Below are 24,985 nucleotides of genomic sequence, written 5' to 3'. Positions count from 1 at the left end.
TTGACCTTTTCCAGTCCTGCGGCCACTGCTGGGTCTTCCAGATTTGCTGACATGTTGAATGTGACACTTTGATGGCATTGAATAGCCAAACCTTTGTGGTTTTGAATAGCTCTGCTCGAATTCCATCACACCCACTAGTTTAATTAACAGCAGTGGTTCCTAAGGCTCACTTGACTTCGCTCTCCAGAATGTCTGGCTCCGGGTGGCTGATCACACCATCATAATAATCCAGTTCATTTAGATCTTTTTTGTACCATTCTTCCATGTATTATTTCCATCTTTTCTTGATCTCATCAGTGTCTACTAGGTCTCTGCCATTTCTGTCCTTTATTGTGCCCATCCTCGGGCAAAGCGTTCCCTTGATATCTCCAATTTTCCTGAAGAGATCTCTAGTCTTTTCTCTTCTGTTTTTTTCTTCTAGTTTTATACACTGTTCATTGAAGAAAGCCTTCTTGTCTCTCCATGCTGTTCTTTGGAAATCTGCATTTAGTTGGATATATTTTTCCCTTTCTCCCTTGCTTTTCCCTTCTCTTCTTTCTTTAGCTATTTGCAAGGCCTCCTCAGACAACCACTTAGCCTTCTTGCTTTCCTTTTCCTTTGGGATGGTTTTGTTCGCTGTCTCCTGCACAATATTATGGACCTCGTCCATAACGCTTCAGGTGCACTATTTACAAGTTCTAATCCCTTGAATCTATTCATTATCTCCACTGCATATTCATAGGGGATTTGATTTAAGTCATATCTGGCTGGCCTAGGAGTTCTTCGTACTGTCCAGTATTAGCGTGTTTGACCCTTTTGAGTTTCTTATTTGTTGTCATTTTGTTATTCCATCTTATTCCTTTTGAATTTCCATAGTTTTTTTTTTTTTTTACTGAGTTATTTAGGTTTGGTTTAATCCAAAGTGGTTTTGCAACAATAAATTCTAGTTTGCTTAGAACTTCTGTTCCATGTTTATTAATTTTCTAGAAGATGAATCTTATTAAAAGAGAACTGAGAAACAACTTTTTGAAATCATTTGAATGTAGATGTGCACCCACTGACTCAAAGAAGAGCATGGGAATCTAATAAAAATGTGAATATGTCTACAAATTCAGGCTGGAAAGAAATCTTGCAACTTCCTTTTCCTTATTGTAAATTTTTTTAAAAATTATTTAATTTAATTTTTATTTCATATTGGAGTATAGTTGATTGACTGTGTTGTGTTACTTTCTGGTATGTAGCAAAGTGACTCAGTTATACATACACAGATCTATTATTTTTAAGGTTCTTTACCCATATAGGTTCTTATATTGAGCAAAGTCCCCTGTAATAAGTAGATCTTTGTTGATCATCTATTTTATGTACTGCTACTGCAGCTTAGTCGTGTCTGACTAAGTGCGACCCCATAGACGGCAGCCCACCAGGCTCCCCCATGCCTGGATTCTCCAGGCAAGAACACTGGAGTGGATTGCCATTGCCTTCTCCAATGCATAGTAGTATGTATTTGCGGAGAAGGCAATAGCAACCCACTCCAGTACTCTTCCCTGGAAAATTCCATGGACAGAGGAGCCTGGTAGGCTGCATGCAGTCCATGGGGTCGCTAAGATTTGGACACGACTGAGCAACTTCACTTTCACGCATTGGAGAAGGAAATGGCAACCCACTCCAGTGTTCTTGCCTGGAGAAACCCAGGGACGGGGGAGCCTGGTGGGCTGCTGTTTATGAGGTCGCACAGAGTTGGACACGACCGAAGCGACTTGGCAGCAGCAGCAGCAGCAGCAGCAGCAGTGTGTACTTGTTACTTTCAACCTCCTAGTTTATCCCTCCACCCCATCTTTCCCCCTTGATAACCATAAGTTTGTTTTCTAAATCTGAATTTGTTTCTGTTTTGTAAATAAGTTCATATGTATCACTTTTTAAATTCCACATATAAATATCATGTGATATTTATCTTTGTCTGACTTATTTCACTGTGTATGATAATCTCTAGGTCTGTCCATTTTATTGGACATGGCATTACTTCATTCTTTTTAATGGCTGAATAATATTTCATTGTGTATGTATACCATATCTTTATCCATGCATCTGTGGACAGACATTTAGGTTGCTTCCATGTCTCAGCTATTGTAAACCTGCTGTAATGAACATTGGGGTGCATGTATCTTTTCAAATTATGATTTTCTTTGCATATATGCCCAGAATTAGGATTGCTAGATCATATGGTAGCTCTAATTTTGGTTTTTTTAAGGAACACCCCTGTACTGTTCTCCATAGTAGCTGTATCAACTTACATTCCCACCAACAGTGCAAAAGGATTTCTTTTTCTCTACACCCTCTCCAGCATTTGTTGCTTGTAGAATTTTTGATGGTGGCCAGTCTGACTAATGTGTGGTGATACCTCATGGTAGCTTTCATTTGCATTTCTCTGATAATTAGTGTTGTTGAGCATCTTTTCATATGCTTTTTGGCCATATGTATGTCTTCAAGAAATGTCTATTTAGATCTTCTGCTCATTTTTTAATTTTTATTTTTTTAAATTGGGCTTCATGGGCTGTTTGTATATTTTGGAAATTAAGCCCTTGTTGGTTGCTTCTTTCACAAATATTTTCTCCTATTCTGTGTGTCATCTTTTCACTTTGCTTATAATTTCCTTAAAGCTTTTAAGTTTAATTAGGTCCCATTTGTTTATTTTTGTTTTAATTACTCTAGGAGGTGGATCCAAAAAAATACTGCTGTGATTTATGTTTAAGTGTGTTCTACCTGTTTTCCTCTTAGAGTTTTATAGTACCTGGTCTTACATTTATAACTTTAATCCATTTTGAGTTTATTTTTGTTTATGGTGTTAGAGAATTTTCTAATTTCATTCTTTTACATGCGGCTGTCCAATTTTCCCAGCACTAGCTATTGAAGAGACTGCTTTTTCTCTACTGTATGTTCTTTGTGTCATTGATACATGGATTTATTTCTGGGCTTTCTATCCTGTTTCATTGATCTGTAAGTCTGTCTTTGTGCCAGTACCATACTGTTTTGGGATTTTGTGTTTTTTTTTTTTTAACTTTTTGTTTTACATTGGGATTTAGCTGATTAACAATGCTGTGATAGTTTCAAGTGAACAGCAAAGGGACTCAGCCATACATATACATATATCCATTCTCCCCCAACTCCCCTTCCATCAAGCTGACACATAACATTGAATACTATATTGCTTTGATTATTGTAGCTTTATAGTATAGTCTGAAACCAGGGAGCCTGATTCCTTCAGCTCCATTTTTCTTTCTCAAGATTGCTTTGGCTACTCAGGGTCTTTTGTATTTCCATAAAAATTGTAAGATTTTTTTTTTTGTTGTTCTAGACCTGTAAAAAAAAATGTCATTGGTAATTTAAGAGTATTACATTGAATCTGTAGATTACCTTAGGTAGTATAGTCTTTTGACAATATTGATTCTTCTGATCTGAGGAAGTGGTATATCCTTCCATCTGTTTATATAATCTTTGATTTCTTTCATCAACATATTTTTTTGTAGTACAGTTCTTTTGCCTCCTCTTTAATCTTTCTGCCATACTCATAGCCATTGAAATGTATACTTCCCACATGAACATTTCAATACCAATAGATTCCTACTGCTGCCACACATATTTGGGGCATGGAACCCTTTCTTGGTGAGATTTCTTGTACTTTCTATCCTTCTGAACACCAATCAGCCATTTCTTCTTGGAGGTATCAGCATATTCTCTGTAGTTCTACTGAGAAACAGTAGACTTAAAAAAAAATGATATCACTAAAGAAACCCAACGACAATAAGGAAGACAACTATAATACTACCATAGGAAAATTTTAGCCTCTGACATCTACAGCTACAACAAACAGTAAATACAGTTTAACTCCTAGTATGATAAAACCACACATGGCAGTTCCTTTTATCCAGTACACCATTTCTAGCTCTCAATACAAAGTTACAAGACATACTAAAAGACAAAAAATACAGTTTGAAGATACAGAGCAAATATCAGGATTAGAATCATGTATAACATGAACAGTGGAATTATTAGGCTGAAAATTTAAGACAACTTTGATTAACGTCCTAAGAGATTTAAAGAAGAAGGTAGTTGATATGTGATATGTCAGCAGGGAGGTAGTTGATATGTGATATGTCAGCAGGGAGGTGGAAGGAAAGAAACAAAAGAAAATGCCAAAAGTCAAAAGCACTGTAGCAAGAAGGAAGAATGCTTTGATGGGCTCCTCAATAGACTGGACACAACTGAAGAAGGAATTATAGAACTTGAAGAAACATCAGTAGAAACTTCTAAACTGAAACGCAGAGAAAAAAGAATGAAAAGAACAGAATGATACTGAACAGAATACCCAAGAACTTAGGGACAACCACAAAAGGTGTAGCATACATGTAATGAGAATATTAGAAGGAAAATAAAGAGGAAAAAAACGGAAGAAATATTTGAAGCAACAATGACTGGGAATTTTCCAAAATTAGTGATAGACACCACAGATCCAGGAAGCTCATAAAATACCAAGCAAGATAGAATATTTAAAAAAAAACACTACACATAGAGACATAACATTGAAATTGCAGAAAATCAAAGACAAAGAGAAAAATCTTGAAAGAAACCAGAGTTTAAACACCTTACCTACAGAAAAGCAAAGATGGGAATTACATCAGACTTCCCTTCAAAAGCCATGTAAGGGAGAGAGTAGTGTGAAATAATGTGTTGAAAGAAAACCCCACCAATCTATAATTCTTTACCCAGTGGAACTATCCTTCAAAAGTGAAAGAGAAATAAAAGTTTTCTCAGGCAAACAAAAATTGAGGGAATTTTTTGTCAGGACACCTATTCTCCAATGAACTTACATTGCTTAGAGGAAAACAAAAGTGTGTCACAACACAAAACAACTTTTTTGCCAGTCATGTAAGACCTTTATTTGACTCTGTCCACTGCCTTATCCTCACTTCCCACTCTTTTAACTCTAAATTCTAGTAATACCAAATCATCTTGAATTCTCGTACATAGCGTGCTTCCTTACAACTTTGTCCACACTGATGTCAACCCTTTGCAAACTGCTTTAACCATTTAAATCTCAGCTGTAATGTTGTGTCCTCTGATGAACCTTGCTGGACATATCTAAAGTCAGGTGCTTCCCTTAAAATACCACTTAACTTTGTGCATATGCCACTTACAGCTATTATCTTACTGTATTATTAAATTTTAAGTAGTATTTCTCTATCTTCAGTAAATTGTATACTTCTTTGGGGTAGAAATATTTCCTTTTATCTCTTTTCCTTTTTCTTAGTACCAAGGTCTGGCACTTAATAAATATTCAACAATTATTTATTGAATAGATTAAGACACTAATGTGAGTGAAATAGAGTTGAACAGAGGCTTAGAATCATGCTTGGAATAGCCAAGAAGAAGCAGTGTCCTACAGAACACTTAGAAGAAAAAGCCAAATAGGTAGCAGAAAACCCCAGATATTGGTTTCATTTCTTTTGACTCTTTATTCATTTATATATTAAGAGTCTTTGCTTGGAATTTTGGTGTTGATAAGCAGTAAGTTTCTATAATGAAGTCTTGGGTCTACAGTGTACAAGCTCTAGAGTGCTTTGAGACTGGAGGGCATTGTCATGTGATGTCATGTCATGATATGGTGCTCTTCCAGGATGTATTATTTAAATTAGAAATCTTAGAAGCATACCTAAGTCTTCTGGAGTCTTAAATTCTTTATTTTTCTTCTGTACCTCCTGATGTATGAGAATAGCCAAGAAGTATAGAAAGCAATATTTCTTCTTTGTTAGTTGATCTATTGGAATGGAGTTTTAATTTCTGGTAAATCCAAATAATCGTCAGCTTGGTTAGAAATCTTAGCTTAGGATGTTGTTTATCATACCCATCTGCTCTAAATACCAGATGCTTGACCTCAAGAATTAATTCTTATCATCCTTCTTATCCAGGTACCTTTGACATTTAGGAAGAACACAGTGTATATGACCTGTCTCTGCTGCTTGGTATAAATGGTCTCAGCTGGAGAAACTCAAATGACTGGGAGTGACTTGAATGGCTAGGGGATAGAAACATCTGGAGGCTTCTTATTTGTCTGTCAATTAATTTGCAATAACTCAAAGGCTGGACTTGAAGTGTCAACTGGAACCCCACCCTGTGACCATATGGTGTGGGTTTCCTCATAGCATGGATGTCTCATGGTTGTTTAACTTCTTACTCAGTGATTCAAGATTCCGTGAGCCCTGTGCTTCAGCAGCAAGGTGGAAATTGCACACCATTTTTTAACCACCTAGCCTCAGAAGTCTCATGCATCACAAGTTTACCCAAATCAAGAGAAGGGGACATAGATCTGACTTCTTTATAGGAGAAATTATCAAAGAATTTGCAGTCATGTTTTAAAAAGTTCCATACTTATTAAAGGTGTTATGGGAAAAAAATGACAACAAAAATGATTAGCTAAGAGTAACTAGTTATATATTATAGTGTGAGAATAGTATAGAACTTTAATTAGAAGGGCTTCCCTGGTAGCTCAGCTGGTAAAGAATCCACCTGCAATGAAGGAGACCCTGGCTGGATTTCTGGGTCTGGAAGATCTGCTGGAGAAGGGATAGGCTACTCACTCCAGTATTCTTGGGTTTCCCTAGTGGCTCAACTAGTAAAGAATCTGCCTGCAATGCAAGAAACCTGGGTTCAATCCCTGGGTTGGGAAGATTCCCTGGAAAAGGTAACAGCTATGCCCTCTAGTATTCTGGCCTGGAGAATTCCATGGAATGTATAGTCCATGGGGTTTCAAAGAGTGTGCTAAAGTCAGCTTTCCAAAATTTGGGGGTTGTGCAGAGAGTACTTGGATTCATTCATTCCAAAAATATTGAAAATACTATGGTGAAAAGATGAAATCCTTGACTTCATGAAGCTTACATAGTTGTAGGAGGATAGAGAGCATGAGACAGATGATAAAGAAACAAAAGTATTCCTTTGACTCTGGACACGGACAAAATGATTTAGAGTAATAATATATGCCTGAAGAAAACAAATCAGGTTGATAAAAGATTTACCATTTGTTAGGAAATTTAATGTTAGACCAAAGAATCTACTATTATGAGAACATGGTACATGAGTTACAAATTCAGAAAATCTGAATAAGGAACAAAGGAGCTGAGATGACTACAGTTGAGTATTTCAGGGAGTTTCAGAATATCAAAACATCTAAGTTCAAATGTCATACAACAGATCAGATTTGGGGCCAATGAAAGGAAATGGAGCCAAGGGTCAGAAGCAAGTTGTATCTGAAATTGAATAAGAATGGAGTTAATAGGAAAGCAAAGTGAAATTGCTGTAAAATTTCCTTTGGATCATTATCTGTGTAGTAAGGGAACTGTCTTAAAGAATGGAGCCAGGGCATGCCATAAAATTTAACTATACACAAACAATTGAATAAAGAGGCATAATAGAGATAAATTATTTGCAAGGCATATACTTGTCAAAGAATTAGTATCTATAATGTATTAAGAACTCTTACACATTTAAAAAGTCAAAGAACCCTCTGGGAAAATGGGCAAAGCTTCGTTTATTGCTCAGGAATTATGAGCTTCATGATATTTTATTTGTAAGACATTCAAACACCTAGTTTCTACTGCAAAGCAGCATCCTAGAATAAAATTTTTGGTTCATCCCATCACCAAGAGGACTACACAAAACTATACAAGAACATAAGGAAATAGCCCCCTGGACATCTCATGAAAGAGATATCACTCTCAGATGAATTAATATAATACTTTTACAAAGGGTAGGTTGTTAGCTAAGAGCAGATTTTGTAGCAATTTAAATGCCAAATCAAATGCCCAATATTTAAGGGCTGTTCATCCTTTCCCTATCTTACTCCCAAAACTCCCAACAGTAACAGTAGTTTTGGAAATTGCTTCCAATATGATTTTACTCAATTTATTACTAGCAAAAGTTTGATTTCTTCTTCTTGGTGACATCATATCGATATCAAGCACTCATGTTTCTGAATAAGCTCAACACTTGGCTGGGGCAACCTGAGCCTTGCTTTCTGCCAGGCACGCTGGAATGCGCAACTCACAATGGTTTCCAGATATATCAGTTCCCTTCCTGTCTAGGACATTGCGTTGCCACATGACCTTTGCCAAGTCACTTCTTTTTGCTCTCCCATAACATAAGGTTGTAATTATGATGATCTCCCTCATAGAAATGTGATGAGAAGCTATTCATAACAAAGACTGTAAAAATTGCAAACATGATGAGAGAGGCAGATATTGAATGTATGAAAAAGTTCTAAATTGAATACCAATTTCCTCCCTGGCTCAATGTGTTCTTAAAATTTATTTGTAAGGACAACAGTAGCAAAATGCCTCATTAAGTTTTTCTATTAATGTCCACTGGATATTTTTTTTTTCTGTTCCCAAATATGACCTTGATTTTTAGATAAATTGTCTTTGTGTCTGGGGGGGGGGGTGGATATCTTTTCATTGTTCTCTCATCAGCCACATGAACTTTCCTTTTCCTTTCTCCCCCAAACTGAGATCATTTCGTTAGTTTTAAATTGGCAACGTGATCTTGTTCAATGCCAGACACATGACATGTTCTAGTAGCTGTCTGGACCTGGGGCTGAGATCATATTCCCTTCTACCCCCAATATATGTTCCAAACACTTGTGAGTGTGCTGAAGGGCAGAGGCTTAAAGAGGTGAGATCAGGCCAGGCTGGCATCCACTCTGTAGGATTCAGGGATGGAGTCATACTTCAAAGTGTTGTGAGGGAATGATTGACAATGCACCAGAGCTGCTCATGGTAGGTGGAAGGACAACGGGGTAAAAATAAGCTGCCTTAGTACATTTTTTCAAGTTTCTGTTTATCTTCCATCTGTAGACCCTTTAAGCTGCCTTCATATTTGGATGTGGACATTGAAGTATTGCTGACCAATGCCAGAGTCACAGGAATACCCTGCTGTGCTTTTGATCTTCCCATATGACTGGATTTCCTGAATCATTGTGTTACTGTGCGTGTGTGCACATGTGTGCACACGTGAATCTTCTGGCACATCTCCCAGAAGTGCTAGCCCTGGGACAAAGGGTCCATTGGTGCTTTCAGAATGTAATATTGATCACTTTGGCTTTCCTTGGCTCAGAGCCAGACACTTTGTCTTTCACTGTGCAAGATGGCTGCCAACTCCATAGGCTCGTCTCAATGTGAGGGGGCTAGGCAGTGCTTTCTAAAGAGCAGAACAATTTTTTTGAAGCTTTGAAGAAAGTTGTTTAAAAATGGAACTTTGTGTGTTGCCAACTATAGGCAGTGCTTGGAATTTGGCTGTCTTTTAACCCTTATGCTCTGTGGTACCTTCTGTATTTAGTTACATTATACTTTCTAATATTCAGTCGAGCAGGAAAGTCAATGAGACAGAATAAATCACAAGTCTTTTTGTATCCTTATAGTTTTGCACAATTTGCTACCTAGGACCAGTATTAGTCAAATCCATAATTTGTGATTCAAACATAAAGACTATCAAAGAACAAATTCACAAAGAAAAGAGGAAGAAATCTCCTAAGTTTTCAAAGTGTACCTTTCATGTATAGGATTCTGAAAATTATAAAAGCAAATAGCTCAGAAAAGACCTTGATGGCAATTCTTGACCTGTAGAATGATATCAATTATTAGTGATCACCAGAAGAGAATAAAAGTTATTGATTCTCTTCAGGCAGACTTCCTTCATATGACAAACATGGCTACAAATTTCAGACCCATTGCAAGCTTCTAGATTATCCAAGAAAGATAAACCAGAATCTTATTTTCTCCTTTTCCCCTCAAGTATTATGTTTAGGATTTGACCTAAGCAAGAGATAACAAAAAAATAGGCAATATTCTCTCATTTCTGGATTTCCATTCTTCTTTTCAGCCCTGTTGCCTCCCACATACCAAAAATGTGTTGACCATCTTTTCTCTCCTAAGAAGGCATATCCAATCACTCACAAAAGGCCTGAATATGAATTTATTTCATGTATAAACCTTTCCTGTATTCCAGAGAAATAGGTTTTTTTTTTAAGGGCATAAGGAAGAAACACTCATAATAGACTTTTATCTATCATGATTTCTCTGAGAGGAAATGACTGAGAAAAGGGCTTTCAGTCTTCCATGATTTTGTCCTAATCATCAGATCCCGTCTCTTGCTACTGTGATGTGTTATGCTTTGTTAAGGAGGTGAATTGACCATTTTCATTTGCCTCTATTTTGCTTGACTCCTGAGAGGTGCCACAGAGCAGATCTTTAATTCAGGCCCCACATGGAATTTAATCTGAATTCCAAACATTCCGGTTGTAATGGAAAGAGCACATGAAGCTTTGGAATCAGGTAGACATGAGTAAGCTTCCTCATTCTGTCACTTACCAGCTGTGTGATCTTGGAGAAAGTATTTAACCTCTTTGAACTTTGTTGCTGATGTATGGAATAAAAATAATAATAATATTTAGTCAGTGGGGTCATTATGAGTTTAAATAAGATATTGAATGTAGAATGGCTAGCACAGCATTAACATAGCTGATTTTTTCATAAAGTAAATTTCCTTCGTTGAGCATCCTTTAATGTCAGTATAGTCTCTATCAAACTCTGTGGAGCTTATTTCTTAAAGACAACTTGAGTAATCCAAAAACTCAGCAGTGATATTTTTAAAAAATTATTTTCCATGGTTATGATATCACCAGTGTCACATTTAAACTTGTGATGACAGCACAGCTGTGAACTCTTTGGATGTCATATCTTTGGAAGCAGGGCAGTGTGACAGTCCTGGAGAAAACTGCCATATTTGGCATTCTATGGGTACACTTAGATTCTCAAATTCCCAGACAGAAAGGGCTGATTGAATCTCTCTCATTTACTCTAAATAGCACACCTCAAATCCTTTCTTTGAAAGCAGACAGATTATAAATAACTGTGTAGTATTATTATACACATTATATTTCTATCATGTATAAGTGGACCCAATACTCTTTGAGGTTAATAATAGTCTGTTTTGAAACTCAAGTTTCTCAGACAGAAACAAAGAAATTTAAGATTAGAGAGTAAAATGAGATGGGTTCAATGATAAATTCAGGACAGTCTGTTGACTCAACAGAATGATGCTTTTTTTCCTCAGAATAATGACAGAAGCCTTGAAAGTCTAGACATTACTATTTTGACCCAGGAAATTATTCGCCATGCTCCTGAGGGAACACATTGTTTTGCCACAATTGTTACACAGTGTGCCTGGTACTGTTTCTTAATCCCACACATCTTGATGTCATCCAGAAACTCCAAAAGCAGGTTGTAGTTAGAAAAAAAGGCCCAGGTTAATAGAAGCAGCACTATGGTGAATGGACCATCAGAGCCCAATCAAAGATTAAGTAAATTTGCAATTCAAAAATTAAATTTTTGGCCTTTCTCCCTTCAATTTTGAAATCATGTTTGAGTTCTCATTTCAGATAATCATTTCTTCAGCAGTATAATATTCAGACTCCATGCTTCTGTAATATAGGACAATGGTTTTATTGTATCCTTTTCCTTACCAAGGTCTCATAGAGAAGCATGGCAAATAGAAAAATAATAAAAATCCATTGCATTGAGTTCACCCTAATACTACCTTACTAGACAAAGCTTTGCATTAAGATGATTGTATGAAATCTTAAAATTTACATGGTTGGGACAGAACTTTCTGTCTTCCTCATTCATTAAGCATTGTCCAGCTAACTCTGCTATGGAAAAGATGGACATTTGAGATTTTGAAAATATTCTTGTCTTGTAGAACACTCATAATTGTATATCCAACTTACCTCTGCTGAAAGGAATTTCAGGGAATTTGTTTTTCGTGATACCATACCTCATCCCTCTTATATCTTCAATTGTTATGTCAGTAGCTCCTTCTACTCCAGTACTGTTTATTTTTATAAAAGTTAGAACAATGATCCATTAATTTCTGACAATGGCACCAAGAGTTATCTCTTTTAGTTCCATAAATATACATGAAATGTTCTGTGCATACTTTATGCTGCACCTGGAACCTTGGGAAATACAAAACTAAACTGAGAATGTGGATCTACCTCTAAGGAGCTTGTCTAAAGAGAAAGCATGATAGTTTTCCTGCATTGTACAGAACTTAAACATTAGAGATGTTCATCTGTCACCCAGAGTAATATCTACTCCAGAGATCCTAACTTAGGAGCCTACAGACTAAATTCTACTTATAGACATATTTGTTTTAGCTCGCAAAGAATTAGCAAAACCACAATATTTAACAAACCATTGATATTTTGAAATATGAAGATGAAGATCCCCTGCAGAAGGGCATGGCAACCCACTCCAGTACTCTTGCCTGGAGAATCCCATGGACAGAGGAGCCTGGCAGGCTACAGTCCATGGGGTCACAAAGAGTAGGACATTACTGAAGCAACTTAGCACACACACCTGCACATAAAATTCTGGATTGATGACTGCTTTGAAAAAACGGAAAGATGTAGCAACACAGTGTCTGCCTTCCCAGTTGGCAACAATTGGAGTGCCTTGTTTTTCACAGTCCTCATCACTCTGTTACTGTGTTCTCCCAATTTCCATCATTTCTATAGAAAACGGTGGGAAGTTTCTAGGAAAGTGGTAACCAGAATGTATATCTCACCCACCCCCACCCCACCCCACCCCCGCTTTTATTTCAACTTTAGTCTAGTCTGCTTGTTGAGTCTCCAGACCTCTGAAGCTGTTTGGTATACACTCATGTTCTAATGAAACCCAAGTTCTATGGGACACCAAGAGAAGAAATGTTGTATAGGGCCTTCTTCTATATGGTCTTGGAGAGCCTGGAGATCTCCAAGATGAAGATTGAGAAACCAGGAAAGTACCTGGTTCTGAAACAGGATTGATCCTTGGAAGAAGTTTGGCATTAGTTCCACTGAAGGTGTTTAGTCTTCTGGTCTTCAAAAGGCTAAGGAGAAGCAAAACAATGGTTGAACTCTCATTATACATGGGATTAGATGAGATGGGGGCTAGGAAGCAAGAAAGTTTTCATTCAGTCCTTCAATAAGAGTCTTCTTGTTTGTAATGTCTGCTTCACCTTGCACAATTCAAGAGCCTATAGCCAATTTGAGATGGTCCAATAACTAGTCAAAGGGCTCATAAAGAAAAGTGATCAGTTGACCAGAGCCCAACCGTCTACAAAAAGAAGGTAGACAATAATGCATGAAATTCCCCACACAGCTGCTAAAGGAGATAGAACACAATTCATAAAGCTTCAAATGCAACTCCAAAGTATCTTCTGTACGTGTAATTTTTGAGCTGAGCATTTCCATAAATAAGTTGATGGAGTTATTGGTTAACACCTAGACTCAAAGTAGTGGTCCAAGATAGCAAACAAAAGTAATATCTCAAAGCACAACATAACATTACAAAAATATGGAATGCATGCAGAAAAAAGAGCAGGAGCCTCACATGTAAATGATGGAAGTTCTGAAAGAAGAGATCACAAAAGGAAGTGAAGCAATAAAAAAGTAGTAGATTCCCTCAAGTTCAAATAAAGGTCCAATCTTCAATTAAAAGGACTGATGAGGAAAGACATAAACCTACAGATTTTTTAAGAAGAAAAAAATGGTTATGTGATTAAAAACTCTCACAAAACTGCAGGAATTTTAAAAGCGGCATCATAGATTCATAAAAGATGAAAAATTATAAAACAGTATTACATAAAACTTTTAGCAACAAATTTGGAGAAGTCAGAAAATAATGATTTCCTAACAAAATTAAATTACCAAAGATGATTCAGGAAAACTGCAATGATCAATTACCACAGAAGAGACTGTCAAAAGGTTAATGATTTACCATCAAAAACAGTACCAGAAACAGATGTGTTCATAACTAATTTTTTTCTAACCATTTTTTGAAAAGTTTTCCACATTCTTTGATGAAAAGATTTGATATAATAAAACCACAAACTTTCAAAAAGTTATTGTTTAAATTTAAAGTAATCCCATTTTTAATCCTTACAGAGATTTGGGGAAAGTGAAAAGACATCAAAGTTTACAATGAAGCAAACATTTTTGAGAATAGCCAAATAAATTTTGATAAAGATGAATAGTGGTAGGGACTTGCCTTACTATCAGAATATTACAAGTAAATAGTTGAAATTGAATTAGGATTGTTATAGGCATAGGAAGAAACAAATAGATCAGTAGGAAAAAATAAACAATCCAGAAAATATAAGATTTGATATATGAAAAGAGAGAAAATAATGAATTATTTAATAAACAGTACTGGCACAGAAAGCCACCCATCTGAAAAAATAAAACTGAACCCTATTTTATAGAAAAAATTAATTCCATATGGGTTAAAACCTTAAATAAGTAAAAAAAAAATAAAGTAAAATAAAATATGACAAGAAAATCCAGTACCCAATAAGTACAATCCAGGAGCAGGACAGACTCAGCAGTATAAAAGACTTTTGATAATATGAAAATTAAACTTTTAATTTTAATATTAATTTTAAATTACTTTAAGTATTTTGAATGATAAAATGTCATGTCTCACATTTTAATATTAAATATTTTGTTATTTAGAAATATACCCAAAGCATTTTAAACATTGATTTGGGAAAAATATTTGAAATTCAGAAGATCACTAAGTGTTTACTATTATGTTGGAAACTTCCTACTAATTGACAAAAAAGGGTGTGAATCTTAATAGCAAAGGATATAAAGAGGCAACCAAATGGCCAACCAATATATGAAGATATCCTTACTTTAATTTGCATTTCCATAATTCTCTTTACTTCCCATTAGACTTACAAAAATAAAAAGTATTGAAACATCTAATATCACATTTACGGAGATATGAGTTCTCATATACTGCTGGTGGAAACATGAATATTTTCAGCCTTTATGACCACTAATCTGGCAAAATACTACAGTTGACAAAACACATAAACTTTAACCCAGTAAATCCCACTCTTTAATAGCTATCTCAAAGAGGGAGAAAAGCCATTAATTTCTAGAAGAGAATTTTATATGATTAGATATATTAAAACATATATGGCACCACCAACTTAATGAACATGAGTTTGAGCAAGCTCCAGGAGTTGGTGATGGACAGGGAAGCCTGGCATGCAGTCCATGGGGTCACAAAGAGTGGGACACAACTAAGCAACTGAACAGCAACAACATTAAAACACAGTTGATATCGACAAGAACAAGCTAATAAAGTAAATATATCTCAGTATAGAAAGAGTAACATGGTACAGCTACATCAGGGAATATTATGGAATCATTAAAAAGAATGAAAATGGAGGTCTAGAAGATAACTTGGAGAGATTTCCAGTAGATATTTCTAAATAAAAAGGAAGATAAAAATAGTATATAAATATGAGTCCATTTTTTAGAAAAAAATGATGAGATTATATATATATATATATATATATATATATATATATATATATATATGAGAAGGAAACGGCAACCCACCCAGTACTTTTGCCTAGAAAATTCCATGGATGGAGGAGCCTGGTGGCTACAGTTCATGGGGTCACAAAGAGTTGGACATGACTGAGCAACTTCATAATTTCACATATATATATATGTATTTATATGCAATGATAAGATTATATGTATATAGTATATTCTCTGCATAGTTACAGTACATTTATACATAGAAGGATGTGACTATAGAGCAAATGTGAATGGCACCATACAAAGTTATTAGCATCCTGTTGGAGAGTTAGTTAATTATTGTGTCTCCCTTGTCTCTCCCAATTATTTCCTTATAGTTCCCAGCATTTCCTATCTTTGGAGCTAGGCTGGAGCCACATGACAAGCTCTGATCAATGAACTGAGAGGGAAAAAAATGAGGCAGTTAAGAAATGATTTGTTTCCTGCATTTCTCCCTTCCCTTGCTTTGGAAAACTTGAAGGCTACATGTTCCAGATGGCATAGCAAGTCTGAGGAATACTGCCAATCTACATTAAACTTTGGAAAATTAAGCTTGTTTTGTTAAGTCTTTGAAATTTTTCTCATAGCAGCTACATTAATTATCCCAATCCAGAGATTAATATTTTCAAACGAGATATTGCTGAAATTAAAAAATCTAAAATATAGGCTTCATTTTACTGTGAAGCAGACAGTGAGAAAACTGACATCAGAGGAAAGAAAGAATTGATGTTATTCAGAGCCCCACCTACACCCCCAAGAAAAAGTAAAGATAAAATTATCATTTGGGGTAACTTGGGTATTAGGCTAGACCGCATGCAAAGCAGAAGAGATTAGAAAAGACAACAATTAGCAGTGAATATTGACTACTGCTGATTGCTTTCATCAAAATCTTCTAAGAAAGTGAACTCAGGGTGGGGGAAAATGGCCAATTTTCAAGAAGTTACAAGGATTACAGAGGTGAGAAATTTGGGATCATGAAGGGTTGGAAAAACTGATTACTTATCAACCTCAAAAAGTATAAGATAGAAAAAAAAAATTAAGAGTAGTCATCCCATAAAAACTTCTTGTTGGCACAAGTGATCACTTTCAGATTTCTCACTTCTAAGCCTAAAAGCCTTCAGGTGGCTATTATTAAGTTGAGAAAGACAAGTGTAGAGATAAGAAAGCAAAGACATAAAGCAGATCTGAAAACTGTGCCTCAGTAAGATTTAGGGTGTGGTTACTGGCACATGGAACTGAGCTAGTAGATGAGAAGTCTCCTACATTTCTTAAGTGTTGAGCCAATCAAGATTTTAAGGAATTACATTGCCAAAGAAACCAGTAGCTTAGACCACTGTCAGATTTTGTCCAAGATATGGAGACTTCCACTTACCATCAAAATAAATTACCATCCCACATAAAGGCAACCAAGAAACCAAGACAACATAGAAAAACTGATTTTCAAGATACCAGGCATGACACAATGAAGAAAAATGATCTTTGAAAGATGGTAGACAAAGTAAGTGAGCCCTACAATTCCAGCTTAAAGCCCAGAAAAACTTTCCAGTCAGGACACAGACTGGGGGAGTTACAGAAGGGGCATTCTCCCTGAGTTGAGAAGATAGAGTTGGGAGCCTGGGTGGTAAAAAAACATGACTAGATTTTGCAGACAGAGTATCAGAACGAAGAGAGCTGCACAATGAGAAAATTCTGGATATCTGTAGAGAGTTCTTCTCAAATATTGAGCTAATTCATTAATTAGCTCAACATATATGTGCAATGAAATACCCAAGACTGAGGGGAAAGCTTCTAAAAGGATTGGAAGGAACAATCCTGCAAGCAAGAGTGAGAAAAAAATCATAATGTATAGATCTTTGATTGGAGTACTGAGAAGGATTATTTTTCCCTCGAGGTAAGGAAAAATTAGTCACTGACTCAACATTGGTATGTCTAACAGAACTTTAAAGCAAGATCCAAAGGATCCAAGTGTTCCCAAATAATTTAACAACATCTCAGAATAAAGCTCAAAAATATTTATAGGAAAACAAATAGACGAAAGAACTCCCTAGCCATCAACAAAGTCAAATTCACAATGTCTGGCATCCAATAAGAAATTAACAAGCCTGCAGTAAATAAAAACTGATAATATGGAAAAAATCAATTGATCAAAATCAAATTATAAATGATACAAATGACAGAATAAGTAGGCAAGGATATTAAAACAATTATAGGAAAAGAAATTTTAAAAGAGTGTATATATCTACCTGAATCACTTTGCTGTGTACCTGAAACTAATTACAACATTGTAGATTATATATCAGGAAAATTATATATCAAGAAAATAAATTATTAAAAAATTATAAGTCCATTTATATGTTTGAGAAGCTAGAGAATAACTTGAATATATAAAACAAATAATGGAAAGTATAAGAGAGAACTAAACAGAATTTCTAAAAATGAAAATTACAATGTCAAAAATTAAAAATACACTGGACAGAATTGAAAGTAGATTAGACAATGTAGAGGAAAAGATTGGTGAATTAAAAAGCACTCATAGAAACTATTCAAAATGAATCACAGAAAGTGAAAAAAGGATGAGCAGAGCTTCAATGAGTTGTCCTATAACTGTGCTGTGCTTAGTTGCTCAGTTGTATCCAACTCTTTGCGACCCCATGGACACCAGGCCTCCTGTCCCTCACCATCTCTTGGAGCTTGCTCAAACTCATGTCCATTGAGTCAGTGATGCCATCCAATCATCTCATCCTCCATTGTCCCCTTCTCATCCTGCCTTCAATCTTTACCAGCATCAGGGTCTTTTGGCTCTTCACATCATGTGGCCAAAGTTCTGGAGCTTTAGCCTCAGCATCAGTCCCTCCAATGAATATTCACAACTGATTTCCTTTAGAACTGACTAGTTGGATCTCCTTGCAGTCCAAGGGACTCTAAAGAGTATTCTCCAACACCACAGCTCAAAAGCATCAATTCTTTGGCACACAGTGTTCTTAATGACCCAACCCTCACATCCATACATGACTACTGGAAAAACCATAGCTTTGATTAGATGGACCTTTGTCAGCAAAGTAATGTCTCTGATCTTTAATATGCTATCTAGGTTTGTCATAGCTTTTCTTCCAAGGAGCAAGTGTCTTTTAATTTCATGGCTAGAGTCACCATCTGCAGTGATCTTGTACCATATACATATTAAAATCACTCAAATTGGTCATAGACCTAAATGTAACACCTAAAACTATAAAACAAGCAATTGAAACCACTCATGGAATCTTTATGATCTTAACTTAGGAAAAGATTTATTAGCTATAATATCAAAAGCATGATCCACAAAAGAATAACATCGATAAATTAGACTTCATCAAAATTAAGAATTTCTGCTCTTTGAAAGATACTATTATGAAAAGACATGTCTCTGATTGAGCAAAAATGACTGAAAATCACATATCTGATAAACTATTTATATCCAGAATATAGAAGAAACTCGCCAGATTCAATAGGAAAACAAATAGCCCAATCAGAAAAGGTCAAAAGAGTATACCTGACACTTCACCAAAGGATAGATACTGATGGCAAATAAGTACACAAAAAGGAGTTGAGAGTCATTGACTGCTTTTGAAATAAAAGTCCAAGCTACAAGAAGTTCATGCTACAGGCCTATTAGAAAGACTGACCATACTAAATGTTGTAGAGAAATTGAAACCCTCATAAACTGCTGGTGGAATATAAAATGGTGCAATTACTTGGGCTTCCCAGGTGGAACTAGTGGTAAAGAACCCATCTGCCCGATTCAGGAGATGTAAGAAATGTGGGTTTGATCCCTGGGTTGGAAAGACCTCTCGGGAGTAGGATATGGCACTCCATTCCAGTTCTTTCCTGGAGAATCCCATTGACAGAGGAGCCTGGAGGGCTACAGTTCATAGGGTTACAAAGAGTTGGACACAAATGAACGCATGTACACAATTTGGAAAATAGTTTGGTGGGATTTTGAAACTTAAAAAGTAGAGCAACCATATGACCTAGTCATTCTACTCTTAGGTATTTAAGCAAAACAAATTTATATTCACATACAAAGACGTGTTCTTGAGTGTCATAGCAACTGTACTGGCCATATTTGAAAACTAGAAACAACCCACATATCTATTAACAGGGGAAAAGATAAACTATAGCATACGATGAAATGCTACTCAGTAATAAGAAGAAAGAAGATGTTCAGGCTTGCTACTCAGTATGGATTATTCAATATTCATTTGAAATATGAATAATATTGAATATTGAAATAATCATGCTGACTAAAAGCAGACAGACCAAAAAAGAAAAAAGTATATACTGTATGCATCCATGAATAAAAAATTTGAGAAAATGAAATGATCTAGAAAGCAGATCAGTTATTACTTAAGGATAAGTGGGGGCGGAGGCAAAAAGGGAGGTGGAAAGAATTCTAAGGACTTGAAGAAATTTGATATGTGATGGATATGTTTATCATCTGAATATTATGGTTTCTGTCTATATATATATGCAAAAACCTATCAAATTATATTTTAAATAAGGGCAACTTATATATCAATTATAACTCAATAAATCTGTGAAAAAAAAAAGTAGGCCCTTGGGACCTCAACTTCTGCAAGCAGAAAATAGATTGAGAAAGGTATACAGTTCCAAGGATGGTATATTCCCTAAATGACTTTTCCAGGTATGGACAAGGAGGATATTCAAAAAGAACTTTCAGATGGGAAGACAAAGGTTGCTGAGAACAGTGGACAGTGAAAATTCTTTCAGAGAGCAGACTTGGGACTGCCCAAGGTGCTATCCTACATACACACCTCTGTGTCAGCTGAGAAGCTTTTATGTGGCCTGCCCGGAGCACTTCAGAATTGCTATGAACCAGTGACTGCTCTGTATCTTCCATTCTTCCCTTTCAGAATGGGGATGTTTAATGTTCCAACACTATTTATTGACATTTTGGGCAAGGGGCTGGGCGTGTGATGATCTCTTGGGTATTTAGTTCAAAGTTCTCCAGTCTTGATGGAGATGCTAGTCTACATCCTGGACTCTGAGATGGAGGCAGCCCCACGAACAGGACTTTGGGTTGTCTCTTTTGAGAAGACATTGACTATGGAAAGGAAGGTGGAAAAGGGCTATTTGTCACAATGACAGTGCTCACTATATGCGCCATGAGCTGCCTTGATTTTGCAGCCTCTTTTACAGGTCAGCTGCTGCTGCTGCTGCTATGTCACTTCAGTCGTGTCCGGCTCTGTGTGACCCCATAGATGGCAGCCCACCAGGCTCCCTATATAATTAATTCAGCTGATGGTCCGGGAGTAGAATTTGTGTGTCACCTTCAGGTCAAAATAATTTAAAACACCTCTTGTATGCGTGCAGGCCAAGTCACTTCAACCATGTCTGAATCTGTGCGATGTTATGGACTATAGCCCGCCAGGCTCCTCTGTATGTGGAATTCTCCAGGCAAAAATACTGGAGTGTGTTGCCATGCCCTCCTCAATGGGATCTTCCCGACCCAGGGATCAAACCCCCATCTCTTACATTTCCTGCATTGGCAGGCAGGTTCTTTACCACTAGCTCCACCTGGAAAGCCCCATAGTGATTTTAAAGGTCGTATGTTTCAGATGGTATAGTTACAAATTGGAAGAAGACGACCTTATCTTCCTCAGATTTGAAACAAGTGACAAATTGTTATTGTGTTAAGCCACTGGAATTTCATTGGTGGATACTTTTTAGATTATTGGAGTGGGATAGGAAAATGACAGAGGAAAGTGGAGGGAGAAGTCAAGAAAAAGAGGAAAATGATTAAAATACCAGTTTAAAATGTGTAATCAATCTATTGATTTCTATAAATGTGCATATTAAATACCCTTTTTCAATAGTGATACTATAGAAATACTATAGAGAAAAATCCTGAATGTTGCCATACACATAACGGCTTGTCACTGTGTATGTACAGTAAATATATCATTATTTATTATATCGTATATAATGTATTACATAGAAAATGCTACAGAAACTTTGGACAATTGAGGAAAAAAATTTCAAAAGTAATACTTGTTAAAATTTCTTTGAAACTTTGAAAGTTTCTATACGTTCTTTTCTAATCTTTATTCATCCGCATATATATTTCACCTAGATTAGTAACAGTAAGTGTAATGACATGAAATTTATTCACTTTTTATTACCACTTTTAGTAACTGTAATAATATTTCACACTATGTATGTCCGCATTTAATTATTTATTTACCCAAATTTGGATAGCTCCAATGTTTTTAAACTTTTGCTATTGTGAATATCTTTCTGCACTTATCTTTTCCTTCATAGGTTTTTTTTTTTTTTTTCAGGCTAGATTCCAAGAAATGTGTTTACTGGGTTATTTTATATCTTTACTTCCTAAGCTCTGTCAGTCCACCACTTTACTCACCATTTTTTTAATCAAATATGTGAAGTCTGACTACCACTTTTGGCCTATCTGAAAGAAAGTGAAATTCCACTCCATGGACTATATAGTCCATGGAATTCTCCAGGTTAGCATTGGACTAGGTAGCGTGTCCCTTTTCCAGGGGATCTTCCCAACCCAGGACTCAAACCCAGGTCTCCCACAATGCAGGCAGATTCTTTACCAGTTAAGCCACCAGGGTAGCCTGTCCCTTTTCTGGGGAATCCTCCTGACCCAGGAATCAAACCGGGGTCTCCTGCATTGCAGGCAGATTCTTTACCAGCTGAGCTACTACCCTCTCTGTTTCTCTGCCTCAACTTGAACTCCAAACTGTCTAGCATTTTAGCACATCTGGCACCCACTTTCCTTCCTTACAGTCTCTTTCTGAAGGCATGGAATAAGCTGCTGCTTCTTATTTTTTTTTTTCCACTACTAAAACCTTCACCACTTAAAGAAACAAGTATCACTTCTTTTAAGAAGACATATGTAGCCAATTAAAATCTATAGAATTTAAAAGAAATTTAGATTTCAGTGAGAAAAGGAGAAGTGAGGAATAGATTTATTAAGTAGTGAGTAAACAAGTTTTCTCAGGAAGTTTTCATGAAGAAAATAACCTTGAATTGTGACTTAATATATATTCTGGACTTAATACATTGAGAAAAATAAAATAAGTGACCAAATGTACATTTGCTTATTGAGTCAAATCTTTCTTTTCCATTTTCTCTTTAGGGGACTCAGTAAAGTTGATTAAGAGATGTTGGTTTAGGAGTAAAGTGGAACCCAAGTTAGTGTAGAGAGTCAGATTGTCCAGAAACACATTTCTGACCCTAACACTCACTAGTTATGGGAACCTGGGCAATTATCTAATTTCTCTAAGCCCTAGTCTTCTCATCTCATACTGAGAATAATTACATTAACTCTGTTGTTTGTGATAAGAAGAGTTTACATCTGTAAATTGCCAAGTCTAGTAGGATAGGCAAGCAACAACAAGAACAGTATCAAACCCCTCTCCTGATGTAATATGGCCTGCATATTCAGTTCAGTTCAGTTCAGTCACTAAGTCATGTCCAACTCTTTGCAACTCCTTGGACTGCAGCATGCTAGGCTTCCTTGTCCATCACCAACTCTCGGAGCCTACTCAGACTCATGTCCTTTGAGTCAGTGATCCCACCCAACCATCTCATCCTCTGTCGTCCCCTTCTCCTCCTGCCCCCAATCCCTCCCAGCATCAGGGTCTTTCCCAAAGAGTCAGTTCTTCACATCAGGTGGCCAAAGTATTGGCGTCTCAGCTTCAGCATCAGTCCTTCCAAAGAATACTAAGGATTGATCTCCTTTAGGATGGACTGGTTGGATCTCCTTGCTGTCCAAGAGACTCTCAAGAGTTTTCTCCAACACCACAGTTCAAAAGCATCAATTCTGCTGTGCTCAGCTTTCTTCATAGTCCAACTCTCACATCCATACATGACTGCTGGAAAAACCATAGCCTTGACTAGATGGACCTTTGTTGGCAAAGTAATGTCTCTGCTTTTGAATATGCTATCTAGGTTGGTCATAACTTTTCTTCCAAGGGGCGAGTGTCTGTTAATTTCATGGCTGCAGTCACCATCTGCAGTGATTTTGGAGCCCCCAAAATAAAGTCTGTCACTGTTTCCATTGTTTCTCCATCTATTTGCCATGAGGTGATGGGACTAGATGCCATGATCTTAGTTTTCTGAATGTTGAGTTTTAAGCCAACTATTTCACTTTCCTCAAGAAGCTCTTTAGTTCTTCTTCTGTTTCTGCCATAAGGGTGGTGTTATCTGTGTATCTGAGGTTATTGATATTTCTCCTGGCAATCTTGATTCCAGCTTGTGCTTCATCCAGCCCAGCATTTCACATGATGTACTCTACATAAAAGTTAAATAAGCAGGGTGACAAAATACAGCCTATATAAAAGATATAGGCTGTGTAGAAAAGATAAAAAGTGGTTGATGAATGTCATTGGTATCAGATTTATCATTTACTATGAAGAGCAACGTCATCAGCTTCCATTAGCAGTATCTTTGGGGAAATGTTTGAATTTTGCTTAGTGACGTGAAAAATACAAACAGGGGAAAGAGACCTTTTCTGGTCTACAGTGGAACTGAATTCATAGTTATTTTGTACTTCTTTTAATGAAAGAGAAAATAATGACATAAATTTCCTAAGAGTTTAAACAAACACACGAACAAAGAAAATGATTCCAAGAGTAAGTATCACAAACCACACAATGCCAATTATATTAAATAGTCATTGATGATTCACTTTGGGCCCTTGATTTTACCTTCTTAAGGACTCTAGCTAGTTTGAAAATGACCAAAGCTATAGACTATGGCAGTATTGAAAAACTGTCCAGTGGTTTGGGAGCCTGTTGTTTGGACATTAGGAATGTCAAGGGCTCTGAGCAGAGTCTGGATCTGATCAAGTTTCAGTGTCACTGGAATGGGAAAAGTGTGTCCTTCTGCCTCTATGGATCTCTACCATGGTCAGCAGGACAGCTGCCAGGAGCTAACTCTGTGTGTCAGATCTTCATCCTGCTGCTTGTTGTTGTTCAGTTGCTTAGTCATGTCCGACTGCAACCCCATGGACTGCAGCACACCAGGCTTCCCTGCCCTGTTGCTTGAGAGGTATTAATAACAGGTAGCGTCTTACCTAGGGGGCTTCCTAGATGGTGCTAATGGTAAAGAACCTGCCTGTCAATGCAGGAGACATAAGAGATGTGGGTTCAATCCCTGGGTTGGAAAGATCCCCTGGAGGAGGGCATGGCAACCCACTCCAGTATTCTTGCCTGGAGAATCCCATGGACAGAGGAGCCTGGCAGGCTACAGTCCACAGTGTTGCAAAGAGTCAGACATAACTGAAGCAACTTAGCATAGAACAGCACAGCACCTTACCTGCAGAACTGAACAGAGAGACTGCTGTCAGCGAACTTCCAGACTGTATCCTCCTACTCTGACTCACAGATGAGAACCAACCCCATGGATCTGTTTCCAGATTTCACGAGTGAGAATGAGATTCAAAACACTTTTATTTCCAAATGCTAAATCGGATTTGAAACAAAACACATACATTCAGTTTTAGTACCAGGACAAAAA

Source organism: Capra hircus, chromosome 16, assembly GCF_001704415.2.
Source record: "Capra hircus breed San Clemente chromosome 16, ASM170441v1, whole genome shotgun sequence".
In the NCBI taxonomy this organism is placed as follows: Eukaryota; Metazoa; Chordata; class Mammalia; order Artiodactyla; family Bovidae; genus Capra; species Capra hircus.
The sequence above is the reverse complement of the archived record's forward strand: the minus strand, read 5'-3'. Positions refer to the sequence as shown.